This window comes from Leptinotarsa decemlineata, unplaced genomic scaffold, assembly GCF_025532065.1.
Source record: "Leptinotarsa decemlineata unplaced genomic scaffold, Ldec_3_MD MMD2_tig00000035_RagTag_RagTag, whole genome shotgun sequence".
NCBI classification, from domain to species: Eukaryota; Metazoa; Arthropoda; class Insecta; order Coleoptera; family Chrysomelidae; genus Leptinotarsa; species Leptinotarsa decemlineata.
The window spans coordinates 14,795,934-14,810,623 of NW_027412540.1; the positions used below are offsets into that span (position 1 = coordinate 14,795,934).

The 14,690-nt window shown below is 35.2% G+C and overlaps 1 long non-coding RNA gene across 1 annotated transcript in view; it reads right to left on the bottom strand.

The window, feature by feature from the left end:
* Positions 1-14,690, bottom strand: part of LOC141481028 (uncharacterized) — a 338,121-nt gene that overhangs the window by 119,242 nt on the left and 204,189 nt on the right. The window lies entirely within an intron of this gene.

Sequence of the window (14,690 nt, forward strand, 5' to 3'; positions counted from 1 at the left end):
TAGAAATTTTGATTGTGAAAAACTTTTATTATTTTGGAAGTCTTTATTGAAACCAATTGAGAAACTTCAGAACAAAAGGTGTTTATTCAAATTGAACTACAAGGAGCCTACAGTGAACAGCAAAAAAAACTATTAGATTTATCATCGTTACATAAATTCAATTTATGTACCTTTATTCATTTGTTCAAAAATGGGCCCAAATATTCAAATCTGACTTTCAAAATCAATGGTGACCAACACAACCATTCGACAATTTGAAATTAACGAAAATGAAAACAAATATTGGTGAAAACTCGAATTGTGATTGTGCCATTCAGGTGGCCATCGATGTCTCTCCTAGATAGTTTTCTCAGAGACTTTCACTGCCTCCAAATACATTTCTATTGAATAATTATTGCTATTAAAATTTCATAGTCAATTTAACAATTGCATCATCTTTACTTCCCATTGAATTAAAAAAATATTTTGACTTTAGAACCCTACCAGAATCATTCTGTTTTCACTACAAACCTCTTTGGAATAATAAAATGGTATTCATCAAATCAAATGAAGACTTTAATGAAATATTACAGTGGAGCCTAAAATGAAAAAACTAGCATTGATGAACCATGTAACACACTCACGAGTACTTTATTACCGACATCGTAATTTATGTTCCGTAATCTGTCTACCAATCAAGCTAACAATTTGTCCATTCTGATGGATCTTGATGTTTAATAATATAATCAAAGACCTCCCTGAAAGTAGCTACTTGAAAAAAAATACTCAAAAACCGGTCGACGTTATACTACACTGGAGTATTATGTAAGTTAATACATAATAACGGCCTTACTTCTCTTACCGCGGGTTGTTTATTTATTTTTTCAAGTGGTCAACCTGAACTCTTTACGAGGTGACATGAATTGAGTGAAATATTTATTACTATTAGTGTTTCTGTACGATCTCGATCGAGTGTACACATTACCAGCAGGTGATTTATTGACTGCAGGTGAAAAATATTTAACGTCCGATTTAACTGAAGGCGACTTGGTGAGATAACAGTGCTTACAGCACTCAAAGTTGAGATAGGGAGAATGAAAAAGTTCAACTGAAATTATGAAGTGTGAGAAAATGGAAATAAACCGGATTACTCGATTGATAGCATTTATATAACAGCTTATATCTGACGCACGAAGCGAGTATGTTATTGAATTATTTTTGTCGAATTGGTAAATGTGATTTCAACTGTTCAAAAAATATTATTGAAATAACCGAGATCTTCTTCAATTCTGTGTGATAACTATCGACATCACACCAGTCCAGCAACTCGTCAAAGACGGGTTGAAACACCAGAAACAGACGTTGGATTACGAATGCTTTTCTTATGCTCTGGTTTCAAAAAATGTCAAGACAAAGTGCAGAGTAGAGTTCTTGTAACAAAGTGTATTTGACGATACAGAATATTATTGTCGAGATTAATTTTCTATTTTTTTCATTAATACTTGTTTTTTAGAAAATGTCGAGGAAAATAATTGATGAGTCCTTTGATAACTCTGAATAGTTTCAATAATAAGGTCTGATGGAAGCTTCTAGAGGAGCCTATGAAGTATTTATCTACCTAATCTAGCGGTTAAAGTGACACTCAATCTACCCTCGCGCATAAGGTGCAAGTTTACTTATCGAGTTGATAAAATGTTATTTCAACATGTGCTGCAGAAAAAAAAACTGGGCGTCACAGGACGCCTGGCAGATGTGAAACATCAATAATATTTTGTGACCCCTGTGATGAAAGTTACTTGATTAATTATTTCTGTAAATTCTATATTTGAAAAAGTAGATAATTCTGTAATCATTTCTGCATTTTGTAGATGTCCCCTTCTAACTGCTGCTCGCTGCTTCAATTCATCTCTGTTCTGCTCCCTGTATCTTTAATGACGTTCTTTTTTTTTGAAGAGCATTCATTTCTTGACCTTGCTCATTCCTATGAATGAATGATGGTTGTGTTTTTTTCCAAACCATATGAACTTTGAGAAATTGCAGTTATCATTTCTTCATTATTCAATTCTATTCTATTTGTGTTTGAAGAGGTAGATGGTGCAGCAATATTTTGTGAATCTATCTATATCTATCTATCTACACTAAAATAAATGTGAAAGTTAGTGAGGATGTATGGATGTAAATATGTATGTATGTTTCTGGCTCTCTCACGCCTAAACGACTGAATAGATTTAGATGAAACTACATAAATACAGTTTATATATCTGAATAACATACATAGGCTACAATTTACAAAGGTTTTGATCATAATATAACGATAAGTATTAAGTACGTCGGAAAAATTCTTGATCCCTGAGAGCTATCTTGGCGTGCGCTGCCTATACCGTTGCAGTTGAATGTAGATAATGTACCGTGAGATTATTTATCCTAAATTGACACAATTGTCGTTTCAAATATGTAATATAGATGAACTTGGTCTTTTAAACTAAGTAATTTAGACGAATCGAATGCACATTTTAGAATAACTGTCAAATTCTTATAAAAATTGATACAATTGTCGTTTTAAGTATATAGATAAAATTTGTCTTTTACACTAAGTAATTAGGACGGATCGTTTAAAAATTATCACGATAAGATTAACTTGACGCAACGCAATAAGCCATCACGCGTCGCTTCTACTGTAAGATGACGAGGGACGATACGCGGGGATAGAGGGGCGGTCTGAGCGATGAAGCGCCATCGCTGAGAACGCGACCCGAACGCGGGCAGACGCGTTTGGCAGACGTCGTTGACTTTGGTTTTGCGAATTTCTTTATAGGTAATATAATTCGATTTTCGAAGATATTCATTACTTAGTGCAGTTGACATATTTTTTACATAATTTTTGAAGTAAAAATATATATTACTAGCTGTAGCTCACTCTTATATTAACGTACAGCCGAAGCTACTGAACCTAGAATCTTGAAATAACTATGCAGGTATGTTCTTTGTATAGCGTGAATAAGCATCAAGAAAGGGAATAAAAAATTTCCAGTCCCAAAGGAGTTCAAAGATTGTATTGAATTTCGTCAGTTTTGAAGGTAAAAATCTGAAGTTTTGAGTTATTGAAAAAATATTGCTAATATTTGTGGAAAATGGTCTGTCACGAAACTTAATGTGACAAACCAAGTTCTACGCGGGCGAAGATGCGGGCAACAACTAGTATTGTGTACGGTTTTTCCTAAAACTAAGTATTAGACACATTTTATTTCTTTATTGACTTTTATTTTGTATTATAAAATTTTGTTAGGGAATTAACTTTTCATAAGTGCTTGGGTTTTTATGTTAATTCTTTTATTTTAATTTTTACTTATAATTTTCGTATTTTCTCATCACATATCATTGAGATGCTATCTTCTCTCAAAACGAAAATTTATTGCCGAAAAACAGATGAATATTTAGAACGACAGACACCACTTGGGATGTTTCGAGTAGGTACTCATTTTTAAGGATTAAGACAAGGAATTCGGGCTCAAGTGATTGATCCTTTTTGATTATATTTATAACCCTGTTATGTGGTTAACACTTAATTTATATTTTTACAAACAATAAACTTTATTGAACACATTTGTTTACAATCAAGACATTAAAATATAATTCAAGATTTCGACGAACATGGATAGTCGCAAAATCAATCAAGAATCTAATAAAATGATGATTCACGATTTCGACGAACTTGGATAGTCGCGAAGCTAGTCATGAATGCAGCGGCCTCTTGTTCTCCCATATTTACAGGATCAGGAACTCGCTGATCTAGATGTGCGTTTCTTCGAATGTTCTAGAAAAACCTTGGAAATGTGCTGAATATGCTGAGTCATTTCCTGGGTAACTACGTAGTGGCTGATGCAATACTTTGTTATTGTGGTGCAATCCTTGGACAAAGGGTGCAATGATTTTTCTAATATAACAACCCTGACCATTGTCAGTGAAAGAGTTACTTCTAACACATTTTTTAGCCGATGCAGATATTCATTCTGTTCTGAAATTTCGGCTGAGAATTATTGCTTATTCAGGGGTTTCCGCCGAGAACTAAACCCGCTGATCGAGAAGAGACTTAGCGTTAGTTCCTCGAGGTTACCCGGCAATTTTCCTAAGCTTCGTATTTTGTTTATCGTTGTGCTCTCAATAATAATTCACCTATCACCAGTCCCGACAATTGTATACCTATGTTTTATTTTTTCCGTTCCACGCTGTTTCAATTTGTCTCTGTTCTGTTCCCTGTATCGTTTTTGACTATCTTCTTTATTATTATTTGCTCTAAAAAAATATAAAACCAAAATAAAAATTAGTATATTCTCATACTATTCTATTAGATTAATAAAACTCCAACTTGGTGATGTCCAGATTCAATAATAATATTTTGAGATCCCTGTGATTATTGTTGGGTACTGAAATATTTATGAAAAATATGTAATTGAAATAAAAATGAAAAAATTTTAATTTGGCTTTGATATACTAGTCAACTCAAGAGTCTTAGCTAGTTAATGCAATATATTACTAAAGATCTTGAATTATAAATATCAATAATTAATGTTTCAATATAAATTCCATCATAATTCAAAAACTAATTAAAGAATTATTTATTTGTTGTTCCTGTTAATAACGAATTAGAAAAACATTCTTGCAGTACTTGCTATCAGCTGATTTTGATAAGTATACAATTTTGTCGGTCTTCATAAATCTTATTCTTCAAGTATTTCAGTGCATCATGAAATCAAAATTAACTAATAATTAATTTGAAAATATTATATACTATGATGTCTGATTGTTAATCTACCACGAGAGTAGATTTTACATTTACCGACTCTTGTAACAGACCAAATATACGCATGCTCAGTGCACCGATCAATACACACATTAATTATAAAATATAATCAACTTACTGATGACTTGATACTGTGTCGTATTGTGATTTCGCTTTCTTTGCAGGAGGCTGCTCACTTTCACTTTTTAAATTATTACTGTCAATTATCTTAAATTATTTTCAAAAATTATTCATTTAGTAAAAACATAGGTTAAGTGTACTTTAGTAAAAAGCGAAAGACTTATTCGCACTGAAGAGAAACCAGAATGTGTATACTGTGACACACAACTTTATACACTCAGTGTAGCGGAAGAGATAGCGTAACGTCAAACCAGTCAGAAGAGAATTGCACAGTCGCTTGCGCATTATGTCCATGGCATGCGTCGCCACGCCAACAATCACTTAAACGTGTGGCTCACATCAAAAAAGTTCGTTTTTCTGTATATATTATTTGTTTTTCTTCCTGTATATCATAATTATGGGGTCTATGATGAGCATCTTTGTCTTCTCTGTAACTCACATTTTTTCACCGCCCCCTTCCATTGACAACGAATTTCACTCATTCTAGTATTAACATATGAATAATCCTCATAATGTCTAAGGGTAATTTGATTCGGAATAAAATTTTCACTAAAGAGGATTTAGTTACAAACACGTTGAATACGGTGTATCCACAATAAGCACATACCAAATTCAATAAACCACCAAATAGACGAGACGAGGCTTTTATCCAACAAAATGGCAATTTGTTCCTGATTGATTACTGAGGAATCTGAACCTAAGTAGTAATAAAACAATAAACAACCTTTAACGTGTGGTCTGTTGGCTACGATGGCAATTGCCTATTGTTTGAACCGAAAATAAACAGGGTTATCTCAAGTAATGGACCGTTTAATGGCCGGTACAATAGGCGAGAATTATAATTGAAATTGGCTGCCTCCAACTTTCATATGCATGACGGTTTTATTCATTACGTGGAGGTGGACAGGTGAAATATGAGAGCTTTTTGAATGGTGGTATGGGGGAGTTGGGAGACAGGTAAAAAAACCATCTGGTACATCATCTGAAAGACACGGATTTAAATCGTAGAATTGACTTTTGTGAATGATTGCTGATAAAAAGTCAGAAAATCCAAATTTCCTAAAAAGAATATATGGAGTGACGACGCTAAGTTTACCAAAAATTTGATATAATCGTCATAATACTCATTTTGGGGCCGATGAAAATCCACACCTTATTCGTCAACTGTTGAAAAACTGTTAAAATATTTGAATTGAAGGGGTTATATTTTTTAGGAGTGATTAATTTTTGGGAAAGGAAGTTTATGGCTTTCTACTACTCCATCTTGATACAAAAAAAAGAAGTAGGATGAGGGAGTCTTTCAAAGAAAGGAAGGAAGTAACTCTATACATGGATGTGTAGATCATACAAAGAAGTAACTTTCAGACACAAAATGAAAGAAACATATTTTTGTTAAAATAACTCCGAGCCACACGTTAAGAGAAAACTGTTCGACAAATGGGGGGGGGGTTTCATCAGCCCATATGTGGGCTGTGAAAATTAATAATATTGTCCCGAGAAAAAACTACATTCGTCTGTGAATTCTATCGTCTTCAGAAAGTCACAATTTCTTCTAATCATTTCCAGCATCCAATTGCAAAATTCAAGACGGTTCGGAAAGTTTCGCGGTAACAGTGCCTGTACTCGTTGCAGATGGTAAGGGTATAAGAGTTGTTCCTTTGAAATTCGAAATACCGTCATATAATCCACACTTAACTGGAAAGCAATCTTTCTAGTACTGGCAGTAGATTGTTCTTCAATCAACTTAAGTACTGTTTCCTCAAGCTGTGGTGTTCGTACTTCTCGATGGCGACCACAATCCTGCGTCCTTTTATCGAATGAACCATATTCTCGTTGATGAAGATGAGCAAATATTCTATGTGAAGAATGCTGCCGTTGAGGATACATTTCAGCATATCTTCTAGAAGCTTCTAACCCATTCCCCTACGACAGACCGTAAACATAATGCATATCAGCCATTTCCTCATTTGTGTATGCCATTTTAATAACAAGTGAATTATCAAAGTAACAAATTAAGAACAGAACATCAACAACACACAATGAGTATTAAATTAATTCAATTTCGAAAATTGACAAACTGACAGCGTCATACCAATTTAATTGTCACTATCGCTAATAGCGACCTACTAGATAGATTAGTTTAGTATTTTCGCATTTATGACGATGTATCTCTGTAGTTGTTCCTAAAATAATTTTTTGCTGCGAACTGGTTTATTTTTGGCAAAAAACCCAAGAGATATTTTTTGTTTAGAATGGAACAGGCTATCAGAAATTAATTTTTAAATGGTAAACAAATAATAAGACAAAAAGTTACATTGGAAATAAATTTTAGGGGTTGCGTTTTCCACCCCTTACAACCATGGGGTAAACCAAATAAATTTCTGGCTAAGTGTCTTTTTGGTAGTACAAAACGTCAGATTAATTTCCATATTGTAACTTTTCTAGTGCTTGTGAAAAAAATTGTTATACAAATTTTATGTACCCCCTTTAAGGGGCTGTATCTTAACAAGAGATGCTTCAATTAAATTTCTTTATATGAAAGATCCTATTTCTTTTTCGATGAGGAATCACCGCCTCAAATGTTTTACACTTATTTAGTTACACCCTGTATATCAATTCTCGGTAACTGGAATTTTTGAGACAAAAGTTCTATAATAAATAAAGAGTACCTTGGGATTCCAAGACATAATTTCGGATTTTTCTCTATGATGTGAATAGATCTTCGCTCAATATTGTTTTTCGAGTTCCAGTTTTCATCTAATATTCCAGACAAAGTAGAATCTGATGATGTATCAACAGAAGTCATGTGTGATATACTCAAACTTTTTCGGTGGTATATAATATTTACGGTCGTTTAGCTTTTGATCTCCGAAAAACCTGTTCATTAACTTGAATTCCAACATCAAAGGTCCTTCCCTGTGTACCTGCTTCATCAAACATGATTTGATTTTCAGCGATATCTTCGTTACAAGTATTCAACAAAATTTTTGAACAAACGGTGGAAGCTTTAGGTATATGGGCCGTCGGTCTATCATTCAAATATATGCGGAATTACGCCTGGTTTCAATATAATTTTTTCCACTTTCATAGTTTTGATATAGGTACATGTAATTTTCTAAGCCTGTTTCAACCTAAAATTCAGAATAGTGCTCAGAGTAAACTATTTTTTTTTTATTAATCATTATTATTCATACTTACATTAAAATGATCTTCGCAACAAAAATGCGTTCCCTTGGCAGATCCAAAGTCGGCCCTCCGCATAGCGCGCTGCCATAACTTTCGTAACAGTAAAATAAAAATTTTGTCTGGCGCTGTTACCGAAAAATTATTGCATTTAGGAACGATGCAATATTTGTACTGTTATTTTTTTTATCATTATTCAAATTCACGCAGTTAACATACTGCATTGAACAACACACAACTTGCTTTCTACGGCTTTAGCACACGTATTTCGCGTATCCGCCAGCACTCCTTTGTCGCCGAGTCGACTGATGTGACGTCAAGCTTGACCACGCCTCGTTTCGGTGAACGCCACATTCAACTATTAAATTGAGGGGGAAGATAAAGAGTGAAAATTCAGATTTTTCGCAGATGTACTATTCGAAACATAAACTTTCAAATTATGAAATAAAAAAAATTGTTAAATGAGCCCATTAGCTTTTCTGTTATCTCTTGAAAAAACAAATTCGTGTCAACTTTAAATTAAATTTAGAAGTCTAGAAAAATTTTGCCCTAAAAATGACTGATTACTTTGTAATTGGTAGGTATTCATCAGTGAAGTTTGAATCCTGTTTCGTTGCAAAATAATACAGCAAAAATTCCAAAAAATATAAAAAAATAACATCAAAAACTTTTGAAATGATATAGATAGATTCAAAAGCTGGAGCGGTATAAAAATAAAAACACACGACATTTTTCTTTGATTTTTTGATTTTTTCATGGAAAAATGAAATGAAAAATCTGAAATGAAACACGAGAATTGAAGTGGCTTATTTTAGATATTTTTCAAGGATGAACAGTGGGATACACAAAAATTTGAATTAATAATTTTCGGAATTTTTTTCCAAAATGACATTATCAAAATGTAATTTTATATCCAAGAATACTTTCAATCGGTGTCAAAATTTTGAATTTTCTGGAAAAATAATCATTAAAAATAACGTGTAGCAAGTGAAACTTTATTTCCTGGAAGTGAAAAATGACTAAAAATTAAAAAAAATCTTTTAATTATTTCTCATTGCGAAATGATGAAAATGTACCACAGAGAAAATTAACCTATATCGTGTCAAAAATCTGTAACGAAAGGGCTTGACGGTAAAATATACAATATATCATAATTATAATAATTGTTAGCTAGAACTCATTACAAACCACAAAAAGTATAGCTTAAGCCAACTTATCATTAAATGTTTCCGAAACACATTAAACTCTGCAGTTAAATATAATAATGGGTCGGTAACACGCATCGTCAAAGTTGCTCTTTTTTACTTCGAAATATCTAAATCGCTATATCTGTTTATCATGTTTTGAATGAACGTTGAGATTGAGACTTTCTTTTCAAATGGATGATTTCATTCAATGCAGAAAACTGATATAAAAAGAAAATGAAAGCCAAACAGAGTTTACAGAGTTTCAGTATTCCTGTATAAGTAACTGAAATATCTTGGACTTGAGTTTATCACAAGAGCTGCCAACAAAATTCTTTGCGACCGGTAATTCTGATTTTCATAATTTTATAATTTTGATATTCATCATGTATGTCTCTTGGATGTCATTTATAAATATGAGTTTTCTTTTTGATATTTTAATCTACATATGTTTTGATTGGTTTCCGGGTTTGGCCGTGGTCTTCTTTTGTGAAAATCTCCAAACGTTTTGAATGCAACTTCGGCAGTCATCTTCAGTGGCGTGGGCAAAGTACTCTTCTTGACGTGTCGACTGAAGAGTACTTCAACTGAACAGTGCTATCAAGAATAGTACTTAGACCACGCCAGTGGAGATGACTGCCGCAGTTGCAGTTGAAACGTAGAGATTATAACCAAAGAAGACCACGGTAAAACCCGAAAACCAATCTGAACCTTGACGTCAGCAGTGAAAGCCTACATTCCTATATTTTCATCAACATATTCATCGTATAGCAACCTCAATCCAACAGATTGTGGGTTAGGTTAGGTCCAAAGTGAGTGGGTCTATTCGGTTCTGCCAAACTCTAAAAACCTGATTCGGCTCCCAGCGGGACAGGCACAAAGTATGTGCTCTGCTGTTTCACCATTTCCCAAACTGAGGCGACACACACTGTTTTCCGACAGTCTGAGTCTCTGCATATGATAAGAAGGCCTGTTAGACATCGTATTTCATCCCTACTGTAGTCGAACAACTGTTTGATATCAAGCTTCGAGGGTGAATAAACGCCTTGGAGCGAGCCAATCCTGAAAGATTCTGCCAGAAGTCCATAAATCTTCTTGTCATCCAGGTGTTCAATCTCAAGAAAAGAATAAAGCGATGCCAATGACAGGTCCTGGTCCAATGAAGCTGCTTACAGCACCCTCCTTTGCAAGGGAGTCGGCAGCCTTATTGCCTTCCAGGCCAGTATGGCCGGGAATCCACACCAGGGAGAATCTGTTGAGTCTTCCTATCGAGGAGAGCCGTTTTTGGCAATTTGCTACCAATTTAGACGTTGCTCGGTAGGAGCCAAGAGATTCCAACGCCGCTTGACTGTCCGAGAATATTTTATTGGTTTGTGTATGAGGTTGGATTCTTCCAATTTTTCCGCACACAATTCAATAGCGTAGATTTCCGCTTGAAATACAGTCGCATAGGTCCTTGGCAGGTAGATATCTCTGTCCTGGGTCTGCGACAGAAAACAGCTGCACCAGAACCAAAAAGTGTTTTTGACCCAACTGTGAACCAACAACAATCTGCTCTTAATATTTCCTTCTCCCGGAGGGTGAGTCCTCTCTACTTGGTAACAGTATTGTATCTACTTAATGTAATTTCGAAAATTCCACCAAGCACATTTCAACCTACTGAATTTGATGCATCATGAATAAATCGTGTGCTGGTCTGAGACAGTTTCACCAGAAACATTAATTAATTAATTGATTAACAGGCTGGTAATTGGTTCCGTTGAAATTGCAAATCCGTTGTAATCAATTGGTTTTTTTGTATGACTGGAAAAATATTTCATAACCGATTGCTACCTCTCGAAAATGCTGATTCCACCAACGTGGTCTATGAGATGCCAATAGGCATTTTTGTGAGTTCAGAAAATAAGAAATTACTGAAATTTCGAAAGTTTTGAAGCAAGGGATTTGCTACCGTTATCTTCATGATATTAGTCTATTTTTTCGACGCGCAAATTGATTTTCCCATTGAAGATTTGTGAAAGGGCAAGAAAAATGTTCCAAATGATTATAGACCACTCGCTTTGCTATCAGTGGTATTGAAAAAAGAAAAATCTTCCAAATGATTATAGACCACTCTCTTTGCTAGCAGTGGTATTGAAAATCAAGGAGAAAGCCGTAAATCACCAAATCCTTGAATATTTGGAAGGCTTCAAGATTCTGAGCTATCATCAATATGGCTTTCGGAAACGAAGATCAACAGGCGACCTTCTATCGTATCCTATAGTTGGGATAACGCAAGAAACGCAAGAGCTGTTGCGCTTGATATTTCTAAGGCCTTTGGCCGTGAGTGACATGAGGATGTGCTGGCCAAACTTCGATGATATGGCTTTTCGGATCATTTTGGTGTATGGCTCTCCAGCTTCCTAAAAAACCTTCCCTGGAAGTGGCCGTCGATGGATATCTCCCTAATACTTCTACCATCAACGCTGGTGTTCCTTAGGGATCCATATTGTCTACAACCTTCTTTGTATTGTATATCAACGACTTATTGAAAAAAAAACAGGTTTTCAATATATTGCTTCGCTGACGACAGGACACGCGTGATTCCAGGACATCTGCTGTGGATGCAAAACGTCATCGGTACCAGGAAGTTGCCTATGGCAAAGGCTGCTTCTCAAAACCTTGAAACACTGTTCCGAACCAGAAAACTGTACACAACTCAACAACTTTTGATGCTTTATGACCTCAGATCAGACCTTCTTAGGGGTATTGTTCTCATATATGGAGCTACGCCCCTAAGCATATCATGAAGCTGCTGGATTCCATACAGAAAAGAGCCATCCGCCTGATTAGAGACGCGAACATCAGTTTCAACTTTGATAGTCTGGAATATCGAATAAAGGTTGGAGATTTGTCTCTCTTCGATAGATACTTTCACAGGAAGTGTTCAAGTGACTTGCACATGTGATTCCATCAAGAGCGGTACATATCAAAAACACGCGACGGACTGTAGCTGCTCATCGTTTTGAGGTTATAATCAGTACACCTAGTATTCAACTGTTTGAGAACTTTCATTTGGAGAACTACGTTTATGTGGAATGAACTTCACGAGAACGGTTTTCCAAATGGATTCAATTTCCAGCGATTCAAATCCAATGTGAATCGCTACTTTCGCACAGGCGCCTTGAGAGTTTTCCTGTAGATCTTGTGTTTTGTCCTTAAAACAACCGTTTAGTTCAATGTGCACGTGAAAAAATCGCTGAAATATGCGTCTGATTATATGAGATCACTTGTAATCAATCGAAGGCATGAGACCAGCTGATTTTATTGAACAAACAAATGTCATGACACCGTGGTTAACTTTTTATATTTCTGCAGCTAATTTTGTGCAATATAATTTTAGTCATTTTTTTCGACCATAATTCAATCTCCCAGTGATTATCAATTTAAAGGACTGAATCACGAATGACATTATCAGACTTAATATGGGATTGACAGAAATCTCGCTCGATGATAAACAAGGGTCGCCACAGTGGTCTATTGCAAACGCAAAATTCGAAATCGACTTGAGCTTAGGTTTGCTTTTCATTGAAAGCTGCAATGGAAGAGAAGCGATTTCTCATTCGCTTAGCGATGTTGCAATAGATCACCGTGGGAGTCGTTATTATTATTGATAGGCAATGTTTGATTCAGTCAATTCCACATGATAGTATCTTCGTGAAGAGGATATTTTCCATGCTTTTATGCTAAGGCTTGTCCTTGGAGACAAATGTATTCAACAATGCAATCGTAACTCATCCAGCATCACTGATGAAACCTATGTCAAAACGGCGCGGCACTGCTTGGTGTTGAATCATGAATGATTTGTTCTTTGGCTCTCAATCTTTGAAAAATATGAATCCATGTTCGAAAAAAATTAGCTGATATTGTTAACTTCCTGTGAATGAAACATTTTCTAATTTAAAGTTTATACAAAGTTCTCGATAACTTTTTGTTCATTCAGAAAATTCGCCTCAAGTATCACAGCAGAAGGCGATATCTAATTTTCTCCAGTATCTCCAAAAATATGGTTCAAATATGATTTTTTCGTTAATCAGCTATCCCACCCCTACGAACGACAACCCTCAGAAGCCGAATCTTGTGCGAGCTAAGGACTACCGAGATCTTTTAGCGTGTGATTCCTAACACACGTTGAACGATAGCAAGTGAAAATCGAGCGTTCAACCTGGGGCTTGAACCATCGACTCACACGTCGGCCGATTGACTGAGTTACCCACGTCAAACCGCTCGGCTACCGACCGACCTAACCTAACCTTTGAATCGAAGCATCAGTCTGGCCGTTTATTATTGATTTCTGAAATATGTAACTTCTCTCTGGAACTTCACATCAACTTTGAATCAGGAAAGATACATTTATTCACAGTTCAAGGTCAATACCAGCTGTTTCTTTTAGATAATGAAACATATTTTTTAAAACCGATTCACTCCTTAACTAACACCGCGACAGTTGAAAAGGGGATGGACGTGAAATTTTGTATTTTTGAAATATAATGATGTCTTTGTCAAAAAAAGTGGAAAGTGTTTTCAGTAGATTCTTTATAAGCCAGAGGCTATAATTCTACCTATTGAGATTTTAGGAAATGTACGAAGTATGAAAACCTCAAAAGAAATATTTACTCCGTGAATATTTTGGAAATAAGGTGTGAGTATACCAAGAAAGTGAGAATTGCTTCCATTCGAGAGATTTTCTGGGCCATCAAAAATAATTTATTTGATCATCAAACTACCTGAACTTTCGGAAATATCGAGAACACTTTTATTTCACGATATTGAATCAGCATTACCGATCGGAAATTTCAACGTTGAGAATGCCAAGTCTGAAGACACTCAATAGAATTAGTCTATGATCATGAACTGACGGTACAATGACGGTTCCAATAGCAAAGTTCCAACAGATTTTCAATATGTGTGTTCAAAAATATGTGTTTGACATATGTATTTCTCGTTAACCAGCTATCGCATCCTTACGAACGACAACACTCAGAAGTCGAAACTTGTGCGAGCTAAGGACTAACGAGGTCTTACCTTTTAACGTGTGATTCCTAACAAAAGAAATATAATTTAAAAATTCCAGGTTTTCCCCGTATAGGTATCTCCGAAACCAGAAGGGCTGAAATCGATTTTCGGAATATTCCAAATAGTACCTAAAAATAGGCGTCTTTGCCACCATTTAACCGACTCGATATATCTTACCGTTTGGGAGACGTACGTTCATATGTGTCAAGTAATTGGGGCAGAACATAAACCTTGAACGATTTTCACAATGACAGTGAAATATTATATAACCTTCATTTCATCAGCATCCAAATTCAGAATTTCACATTTGTTAGACAAATAAAACAAAACGTATCCTATACAAAATTTGTTACACACGGCCAAACATT